Source organism: Pristiophorus japonicus, chromosome 3 (genome assembly GCF_044704955.1).
Source record: "Pristiophorus japonicus isolate sPriJap1 chromosome 3, sPriJap1.hap1, whole genome shotgun sequence".
NCBI lineage: Eukaryota > Metazoa > Chordata > Chondrichthyes > Pristiophoridae > Pristiophorus > Pristiophorus japonicus.
Genome location: NC_091979.1, coordinates 43,053,182 through 43,064,655, shown reverse-complemented (window position 1 = coordinate 43,064,655; position 11,474 = coordinate 43,053,182).

Here is an 11,474-nt window from a genome sequence, read left to right as displayed (position 1 = left end):
TCATTGCTGACAATGTGTAGATTTTCAATGTAGCACACTTCAGGCCCCTTTTCATGTGCAGCAGTGTTGCTGTTTCAAATGTTTCTTACTGCAAGTACGTTCTCGTGCCCCTCCAGGTGTCCAAGTGGTGATGGAGATGTGTTTCAGGGCAATGTCATATCCCAACCTCCCTGGCATCCCACTCAAATAACATCTCAGTGAAATGACTAATTGTACAGTACCAAGTAACCACTTCATCACTGGCCATAGTGCCTTCACTTGCAGGGTCATCTTCAGACCCAGTAGATGGAGGGACAGGGCTGCAGCCATCCTAAAGGCAAGCATTGATGCCCAGCAACCATCAACCTCACTTCCTTCACACAGCCCTTACTGGGCTAATACTTGGGAGGAGCATACCATATATTGTGGACTGGGCTTTCTTTTTTAAGGGGTGGAGGCTATTAATGAAAGGTACTAATGAAAGACATGTACAGCCTCACAAGTGCAGTTAATTGTGCCCTGAACTGGTGGGAATTCAGCCATAAGTACCAACCAACACAGCGCAGATGTGCTAACCTCAAATAATCTGCTAACCTCAGGTAAATGTTTTTTAATAGAGTTAAAGTCATAATGAAGTTATATCAGGGTGTTAGATATTAAATAGTGTACATGCAATATTAATGTGCACATTTCCTGTAGAAGGAAGAACTCCACAGTCCACAAATGGATGGGCAACCAATACATAAAAGGTATTTCTCTAGTGACACCCATGGAGAGCAGCAGTCAAAAAATTGCCAACATCTATTCTTTATTCCAATATAGGACTAGGAAGTTTGTTTTTTCTACAAGGCTATAAGCCAAGAGGAATCAGTAACAGCTGGACTGGGTATGTGTGTAACAGCAAGTTGCAACAATGGTTCTAGTTCATTTGCATATTGAATATCTGGCAGAAAATCTGAGCTCAGCGAGAGATTAGCAAAGCAGTATGTGAAACCTGTGTGTTTTTCAGACTGGAAATGGCAGTGGAGTTCAATGGTATTCTTCTCACTTTGAAACCTAATGAAACTTAATTCACAAATGTTTCAGAAGCATATAAAGAAAAATGTTTGACAACATTTTTAAAATCCAGTTTATTGTATTCCTTGAATTGTACTGATTTGCTTAAGTGACTCATGATCCCTATGGCAGCATTGTTCCATATTTTTTTCTCCTTCCCACTCAGTGGGATGACTGCATAGGAGACCAGCAACCTTAATAACTTTAATATGGAATATCCCCAAAGGCACAGTTCTACTAAATCTAAGGCCTTCCTATTGGTATTATTGGAGGAAATTAAACATTTCTTTGGTTCAAAATGATTTTATTAAAAGTTTATATAAGACACAGAAATGACCTGCTTTACAAAACAGTGATTTAATCTACTGAGTATTACATATTCAGCCCTTATCAAAGTCACAAACAGCATTCTATGTGACTGTAACATTGCTAAACTTACCCTCCTCATCCTTCTCGGCCTTTGACATGGTTGACTGCACCATCCTCCTCCAATGCCTCTCCTCCGTCATCCAGCTGGGTGGGTTTCCTCTCGCCTCATTCCATTCCTATCTGTTCAGTTGTAGTCAGAGAATATCTGCAATGGCTTCTCTTCCCACTCCCGTTCGTTACTTCTAGAGCCCCTCAAGGGTTTATCCTTGGCCTCCTCCTATTTCTCATCTACCTGCTGCCCCTCAATGACATCATCTAAAAACACAGTGTCAGGTTCCACATGTTAATTGATGACACACAGCTCTACCTCACCACCACCTATCTCGACCCCTCCACTTCCCCTGATTTGTCACACTGCTCGTCTGACCAGTACTGGATGAGCAGAAATTTCCTCCAATTAAATATTGGGAAGAACAAAGCCAGTTGGGGGGAAATTTTACCCCAAAAAACAGGCAGGTTTGGGTCGGATGGGAGGTTAAAGTGGCACAAATCTAAATCCCGACCCCAACCACCTATTTCTGGACGGGAGGCGGGCAGCCAACACGCTCCCAGGAGGCTTTAAATATTATAACGAGGCTGAGTGGCTCATTTTGAATTTCCATTTTAACTCGGGTTTCCTAGGCCTTAGGGAACTCAGCAGCAAAGGAAGGCTATGACTAATGGATCCAGGAGGTAAGTCTTTCCACTTACCTGCTAGATCCAGTATTCCTGCATCACCAACCCATTGCAATCGGACCTCCCCCTGACACTTCCGATCTCCAGCCCCATCCCCACCCAAGGCTTCCAATCTCCCCCTTGAAGTCTCAGACAACATCCCCCATGACGCCTCCGATCCCCACTCCATCATTTGATCCCCGGCCCCCGACAATCCCCCTCCGTCCTTCGATCTCTAGCACTCCTCCAACTCCGGCCTTCCAGCACACCGATCCTGAGCTTCAGTCTGCCCCCACCACTCCTCGGCCATCCGAGCCGCACCTCCGACATTCCAACCGCCACCTCGCACCCCCCCCCCGCCGCCCTCACCAGATCCCGGCAAACCAACTCCGCAAGTTGTCCCCCGTTCTCCCCCCAACTGATCCTGGCCTCCAATCCCTCCCTCCTCTCTGTTCCCCGGCTGCAGCCTGGTGCTGCAGGCCTATCCGCCCAACAGACAGCCAGGCTCACAATCTGGCTGGCTGTGGGGGGGTGAGGGGCGGGGGGGAACACGGGGAACAACATTTTAATCAGGCCCTTCCGTTAAAACCGTTCTCCCAGGTTTCCCGACCGCAATCCAGCCCACCCACCACACCCTACCTGCCTCCGGTAAAATCCTGCCCATTGTTTTTGGACCCACCATCAACTCCATTTCCTAGCCATCAACTCCATTCTTTCCCTGGCCAACGTCTGAGGCCAATTCAGACATTTCAAAAACTTGGCATCCTACTTAACCCAGAGATGTACTTCCAACCCTATATCTGCTATATCATCAAGCCTGCCTACTTCCACCTCCGTAATATCGCCCATCTCTGCCCGGCCTCAGCTCAACAGCTGAAACCTTTATGCCTTTGTTAACTCCAGACTCGACTATTCCAATGCTTTCCTGACTGGATTCCCACCTTGCATCCTCTGTAAGCTTGAGCGGATCCAAAACTCTGCTGCCCATATATTAACTCGCACCAAATTCCATTTACCCATCACCCCTGTGCTTGTTCCCCTACATTGGCTCCTGGTCTGCCAAAGCCTCGATTTCAAAATTCTCATCCTTGTAATCAAATTGCTCTTTTGCTTTGTCCTTCCCTATCTTTGGATTGCGTTCAAACATGACTATTGGATTGGATTGGATTCCAACCTGATTATTGTATTGTATTCTGACATTACAACAGTGACTACGCTTCAAAAAGTACTTCATTGGCTGTAATGTGCTTTGGGACATCTGTTGGTCATGAAAGGTGCTATATAAATGCAGGACTTTCTTTTTTATCCCAGATTTTAATCGCTTTTCCATTGGCAGCCGTGCCTTCAGCTGCCTAGACCCGAAGCTCAGAAATTCCCTCCCTATATCTCTCCACCTCTCTCTCCTCCTTTAAGATGCTCCTTAAAATCTACCTCTTGGACCAAGCTTTTGGTCACCTGTCCTACTATCTCCTTATGTGGTTCGGCATCAAATTTTGTTTGATAAAGCAGCTGTGAAGCATCTTGGAATGTTTTGCTATATTAAAGGTGCTATATAAATGCAAGTTGTTGCTCTCTAGATGGGTGTAGCTGCAAAAACACTCGAGAAACTTACACCATCCAGGACAGAGCAATTTGCTTGCTTGGCACCCCGTCTACTGGACATATTATCTAACCCCTCCACCACACTGTGGCTACAGTATATACCATCTACAGCATCCATCGGAACAACTCACCAAGCTCACTTTAAGAGTACCACACAGTCCTGCGCGGTGTAGCGAAGCAGACAAGAGCAGCAAGACCATGGGAAGAGTAACAAGACCGTGGGAACACCATAACCTTTGAGCCACACACCATCCTGACTTCGGCATACCACTGTTCCTCCAGTGTCGCGAGATCAAATTCCTGGAATTTTCTACCTCCCACCAGCGTGGGAGCATCGTCACAACATTGGTTGGAGTGGGTCAATCAGAAGGGTCACCACGACCTTGTCAGAACAACTAGATACAGGTAATAAATGAAGGCCTGCCAGTGTTACCCGTAGCCCGTGGACAAAAAAAATACAATCGGATTCATAGATTGAGTTAGAGCACCTATCACATTTAGAAACCGGGGCAAAAACAGAACTTTGCTAATCTAGGTACAAACTATTTAGGTCTACGGTGTTTTTCTACCAGACTAGATTATGTCAAGTAACTACATGCTCATTTTATTCTGCTCTGCCTGTAGTATCACTGGTCACTCTGCAAACACAAGCCACACGTGAGCTGCTGAGCGGTCCCCGCTACAAACTCCGTTCCCTAGCAGCCCTGAGAAGTGCCGTTGTCCTACTGCAGTCTCACTATCAGCCAGCGCTCTCCAGACCTTCAGTGGAAGTGCGTGCATGGAGGCGATTTCAGGAACCCAAGAATTCCAGCCTCTCCAGCCAGTGGTTGAACAGAGGGAGAGAGTGAAAAAGAAGTAATAGTGTCACTTGATTTCATACTCCCTGCAACCTGCTCCTCGAGATCATCCTGCACGGCCATCTGCAGTCTCTCCCACTGAAAGTCTGGAGCCTTCCACCAACTGTGCTGCAGCCATTGGGGTAGCACTGTGTAGGAGCACAAGGATAAGCAAGGGCACGCACAAGATACTCACTAAGGGAATTAGTGCACAAGGGTGATTAGTTAACTTTTTGATGTAATATTTAATTGATAAAGTTGGATTGGAAAGTTTGCTTTGTGGTGGCCTTTATTTCAGCATTGTAGCCAAGAGGACACTGTGATGGTCAGTAACTGAGGGAAGGTAAGGTCTGGGACAAATGTTGGAAGAGGAATTGGGGTTGTGTTCATTGGTACCACAGGCAGATGATTCTGATCCCGGATATTCGGGCCAGAAAGGGGCTGTCTGGGTTGCCTCCTTCTTTCCGCTTCCTCCTCTTCTCCTTTCTCCTGTTGCTCCTCCTCCCTGTGCGAGCAGCTTGTCCCCTTTCTTGCCTCTGCTCCATCTCCATGCCATGCTGCAACCCAACCGGGATTGTAACTAGAGCCCCCAGGACTGGGAGCAAGTGGTTATTTCAAAGTCTTTAAAACGTCCAGCAGCACTCCCTGCACACTTTCACAACTTTTAAAAAAATGGCTTACTCCAAGTCACTACTCAAATAAAATGTAACAAAATCAGTACAAAAGCAAAAATCTAAACCTACCTCAAAGTTGCATGTGTCCAATTAAGAAGCACTGGTGGTGGTGGTGGGGGGGGGGGTCCATTGTGCAACTGAACACACGTTCAGCTGTGCGTGCTTTGGAGAGGGCGTTGAAAGGAGCGACAACATCCAATCTAATTGATGCTCATGCATCAATTCAGCTTTGCACGTTGATTGACATCACAATCTGACTAATGATCATTTTTGCAGCGAGCTCAGGCAATGGCAGCACTGCCGACCTGCACAAAATGGCAGCCGCCGCGTTCCTCCCCGGAAGTGGGCAAAAGCAAGGTAGCTGCCATTTTTTCTCCAAAATCAGCCTTATCAGCTAGTGCTAAGTTGCTGAATTTCACAGCCATAGAATTTACATAGAAAACATTAGCATTAAGACACCCAGGTAAACACATTGGCCCAGAAATTGGTTGGAGGCTTCCTGTTGGCGGATGTCTCCGACCGTAATAATTTCTACGAAAGTACCTGGTGGTCCCGGAGGTTCGCCGACTTGCGGTCCTGGGGTTCTACATGATCCCAGGATCGTACGGGTTTCGTACGGATCATGTGGGCCAGCCCAATCTATCAGAGTAGGGAGATCCCCATTCATACTTACGTGAGTTCCGTATGTACAGAGCTGCCATAAGTTTGAATGGGAATACCCCCAAAAACACTGATAATAAATGTTTTAAACAAATGGGGTCTGACTTTGGTGGACATACCGCCCACTGCCGCTCGCAGAAAGCCCGGATACTGCCGAGAATTGGAAGTACAGCTGCATACCACCGACATACCGCCCGGTGCAACTTTGGTGATTGACATACCGCCGAACGATATGCGCACCGTCCGTCGACATTGAAGACCTGATATACCGCCATAAACTCCAACGTTGGTCACTCATCGCTGACGTACCACCCTGAAGCATACCGTTCTGGAAAACGGGCTTTTATGCTGAGTAAAATGGGCGGTAGTGCGCGGTGCGTTCATTTGGACATTGGGAGAAGCTGCAGTTTTTGGAGATAAGCAGGAGCATTGGAGCAGAGCACTTTTTGGAGGGAAAGAAGGATTTCTGGAGGTTATTTTATTTATTTAAAAGTGGGAAGAAATCGGGAAAAATCGGGAACACCAGAGAGAAGCAGCACCATTTGGAGGAGAACACTGAAGTTGGAGTAAGTGGCTTTAAATAGTCAATTTAAAACAAAGAAGGCTTTTTGGAGTGCATTTAGCTGTTTGAAAAATTTGCGCATGCGCAGTGCACCGCTATATCATCGATCGAGGAAAGCCTTTCTCCGGCTCAACTCCATTCTGCAAGACCGCCCGCTGCACAACGCTCGCACAATGTTGGCAGACCACCGAAAAGAAGACGACCAAAGTTGAGGCCTTACGTCTCAGCCGTCTGCCGTGCTGAAAAACGGCAGACTGCTGTGATACCACCGGGAACTCGGCGGACCATCAGTAAAAACCAAAGTCGGGCCTATTACATATTTAAAATTAATTAAAATGCATTTTAATTAAATATTTTATACAAAAAAATTATTTGTTTAATTTTTTTTTAATATGCTTTAGCAGGTATAAAAATAAACAGCTTAATGGACAGGGTTTTTAAATATATAAATGAGTGACAACATTTTTTTTTTCTTTAAACTTCTTACATTGGTAAAAGCAGGCCTTATGCCTGCTTTTACCAGCGTAAGAATTTGAAGGACATCCACTGGGCAGGAGTTGAGCAATTTCCGCCCGTGGAGGCCCTTTACCTTTGCATGCATGCGATCTGTCAAAATAATTTTTGGCAGATCGCAAGTGCTGGGTTTAGGTGCATGCACTTCACATACCTAAACCCAGAACTTACAGGGACCCCACGGGTGTGTGCGGACTTCATACGCACCCGTGGGGAGAGCGATTTCAAGCCCATTAACTTCAGTCACAAAAAACACAAATCAGTGAAGTAATTTATTGCTCTGTATTTGAACTTTGTCCAGGGAGTTGCATTCTCATTATGTGGATGGTACCAAAGGATGGGCATTGATCTTAATGGAGGAAGTGCAGAGGACAGTATTATAGGTGCTTTTAGCCATTTTCTCTGTGGCATATATATAGCAAGGTTACATATAGACACAGCTCTGATGCTTAGCTGAATGTGTACTCACACTTTCCAACATTACACTCCATCTGCCAATTTTTTGCCCACTCACGTAGCCTGCCTATGTCCTTTTGCAGATTTTTTGTGTCCTCCTCAGACATTGCTTTTCCTCCCACCTTTGTATCATCCGCAAACTTGGCTACGTTGGAATGGAAACAATGAAAGAGTGGCTGTGTTTGGAAAGTTTTAACTGTTGAAGTGTTCCTATGTTTTCAGACAGACATTATATCCCTCAGGAATTTGTAATTGGAAGAAAATTCAAGATAAAACCATCAATCATATCTAGCTCCACCTTCTCTTTTCAGCATTCAAATGGAACCGCTCACTATGTGACACCCTGGTCTACTCTTCCATCATCTCCAACACCTGCTCCCCTTCTCCTAGCACCTTCCCATGCAAGGGTAGGAGATGCAACAGCTGCCCTTTCACCTCCTCCATTCCCATCATCCAGAGCCCCGAACAATCCTTCAGGGTGAAACAGCAATTTAACTGTACTTCTTACAACTTAATATACTGTATTCACTGCTCACGGTGAGGTCTCCTCAACATTGGGGAGATCAAATTGGGACCAATTGCAGATTGGGTGATCACTTTGCTGAATACCTCCATTCAGTTTGCAAGCTTGACACTGAGCTTCCAATCACTTGCCACTTTACTTCTCTATCCCACTCCTACTCTGCCCTCTCTCTTCTTGACCTCCTACACTGTTGCAATGAAGCTCAACAAGTGCTCAAGGAACACCACCTCATCTTTCTACAAGGCACTTTACGGCTTTCTGGCATGAACGTTGAGTTCAGCAACTTTAGATCGTAAGCACCGCTCCCATTTTGTCTCAGACAGCAGATGCAGGTAATGGAGCATAGCTGCACCAAAGCCACTGGGAATGGAAGTGGTTGTGGGCTGGTGATTAGGGTGGGAATCCCCTATCAGCACACGATCAGAAGGGTGGTCCGCATCCCTGGAGTCTACATGCTTTTCTTCTGTCATATTCCCGGGCCAAAGCAATCCTCTCCACTTTGTCGGGTTTTCTGTGTTTTTATCACATTCTGCTATTCTGTTGGAACCATTTACACCTCCTCTGGACCCATCTTTCATTTTTATACGTGTCCCATTACCACCCCCATTTGCCTTGCACCATCGATCCTTTTATCTTTTAATCACATGCCACACCCTTTTATTCTTTCCCTAGCCCTTTCCCGTGGCTCTGCATTTGCTTAAAAGCCGTTCAGCTCTAACATCTTTCAGTTCTGATGAAAGGTCATTGACTTGAAACACTAACATAGAAACATAGAAAATAGGTGCAGGAGTAGGCCATTTGGCCCTTCATGCTGCACCACCATTCAATATGATCATATCTGATCATGCAACTTCAGTACCCCATTCCTGCTTTCTCTCCATACCCCTTGATCACTTTAGCCGTAAGAATCACATCTAACTCCCTCTTGAATATATCTAATGAACTGGCATCAACAACTCTCTGCGGTAAAGAATTCCACAGGTTCACAATTCTCTGAGTGAAGAAGTTTCTCCTCATCTCGGTCCTAAATGGCTTACCCCTTATCCTTAGACTGTGACCCCTGGTTCTGGACTTCTCCAACATCGGGAACATTCTTCCTGCATCTAACCTGTCCAATCCTGTCAGAATTTTATATGTTTCTTTGAGATCCTCTCTCATTCTTCTAAACTCCAGTGACTATAAGCCTACTCAATCCAGTCTTTTTTCATATGTCAGTCCTGCCATCCCGGGAATCAGTCTGGTGAACCTTTGCTGCACTCCCTCAATAGCAAGAATGTCCTTCCTCAGATTAGGAGACCAAAACTGTACACAATATTCCAGGTGAAGCCTCACCAAGGCCCTGAACAACTGCAATAAGACCTCTCTGCTCCTATACTCAAATCCTCTCGCTATGAAGGCCAGATGCCATTTGCCTTTTTCACCGCCTGCTGTACCTGCATGCCAACTTTCAATGACTGATGTACCATGACACCCAGGTCTCGTTGCACCTCCCCTTTTCCTAATCTGTCACCATTCCAGATAATATTCTGCCTTCATGTTTTTGCCGCCAAAGTGGATAACCTCACATTTATCTACATTATACTGCATCTGCCATGCATTTGCCCACTCACCTAACCTGTCCAAGTCACCTACCAGCCTCTTAGCATCCTCCTCACAGCTCTCACTGCCACCCAGCTTAGTGTCATCTGCAAACTTGGAGATATTACATTCAATTCCTTTGTCTAAATCATTAATGTATATTGTAAATAGCTGGGGTCCCAGCACTGAACCTTGCAGTACCCCACTAGTCACTGCCTGCCATTCTGAAAAGGATCCGTTTATTCCTACTCTTTGCTTCCTGTCTGCCAACCAGTTCTCTATCCACGTCAATACATTACCCCCAATACCATGTGCTTTAATTTTGCACATTAATCTCTTGTGTGGGACCTTGTTAAAAGCCTTTTGAATGTCCAAATACACCACATCCACTGGTTCTCCCTTGTCCACTTTACTAGTTTCATCCTCAAAAAATGTTAAAAGATTTGTCAAGCATGATTTCCCTTTCATAAATCCATGCTGACTTGGACCGATCTTGTCACTGCTTTCCAAATCTGCTGCTATTACATCTTTAATAATTGATTCCAACATTTTCCTCACTACCGATGTCAGGCTAACCGGTCTATAATTCCCTGTTTTCTCTTTCCCTCTTTTGTTAAAAAGTGGGGTTACATTAGCTATCCTCCAATCCATAGGAACTGATCCAGAGTTTCTCTGTCCACATATGCTTCCTGACCTACTGAGTGTTTCCTGCATTTTCTGTTTTTATTTCAGATTTCTAACATAAACAGTAATATGCTTTTGTCAAGACAATATTTCTTTTGTTTTTAAATGACTCAATAAAACGTATTCATGCGGTTTACAATTTTTGAGAATGTTAAAGCATGACTATGCTATTTGAGCCAAAAAGTAATCGAGGCCTCCTCAGGAAAAAGTAATAGCTAAGTTCCTGAGATAAATATTTAAAGATTTTCCTAGTACTGGGTTCTCTGTAAGCATGATGTTATATGTGCATTTTGGAAACTATTACATGTGTGTAATTTTTACACTCAAGTGTAACATGGTATGTGATTTTAAAGCAGACTTGAGTGAGTTTGGAAATAAAAATGATTTAATAGAATGCAAATACTGAAAATCTGAAATAAAAATAAAAGACGTTGGAAATATAGAACACGTCTGTGGTCTGGTAAAGGGTCTCTCCCTGAAATGTTAGCCTATCTTTTTAGCAACTGACAAACCTGCTGCGCAATTACAGCGTTCTCTGCTTTTACTTAAGTGAGTATGGTTTGCCCAGCTTTGTGTACTGAGGTTGGGAGAAATCGCTGTGAGGAACATTCGTCCTTGGAAATGGCCCTTCTTCCAAGTGATTTCAATTTTGTATAAAAAAAAAGTTTTTCAGATCAAAATCGTTTCAGATGATGTCCAAAAACAACACTGGATGCTGCCAAATCCCCAGACATAACTGTGACCCCTCTATAGATACCAATTGGCATTCCCTTACAACATCCCAGGCCAACATCCCCAGCATTGAAACAATTACCACATTTGATCAGCTCCGCTGGGCAGGCCACATCTTCACATGCCTGACAGGAAACTTCCAAAGCAAGCGCTCTACTCTGAACTCCTTCATGGCAAACGAGCCAAAGGTGGGCAGAGGAAACGTTACAGGGACACCCTGAAAGCCTCCCTGAAAAAGTGCAACATCCCCACTGACACCTGGGAGCCCCTGGCCAAAGACCACCCTAAATGGAGGAAGTTCATCTGGAAGGGTGCTGAGCACCTCGAGTCTCATCGCCAAGAGCATGCAGAACTCAAGCACAGGCAGCGGAAAGAACGTACGGCAAACCTGTCCCACCCACCCTTTCCCTCAATGACCATCTGTCCCACCTGTGACAGGGACTGTGGTTCTCGTATTGGACTGTTCAGCCACCTAAGGACTCATTTTAAGAGTGGAAGTAAGTCTTCCTCGATTCCAAGGGCCCTCCTATGATGAT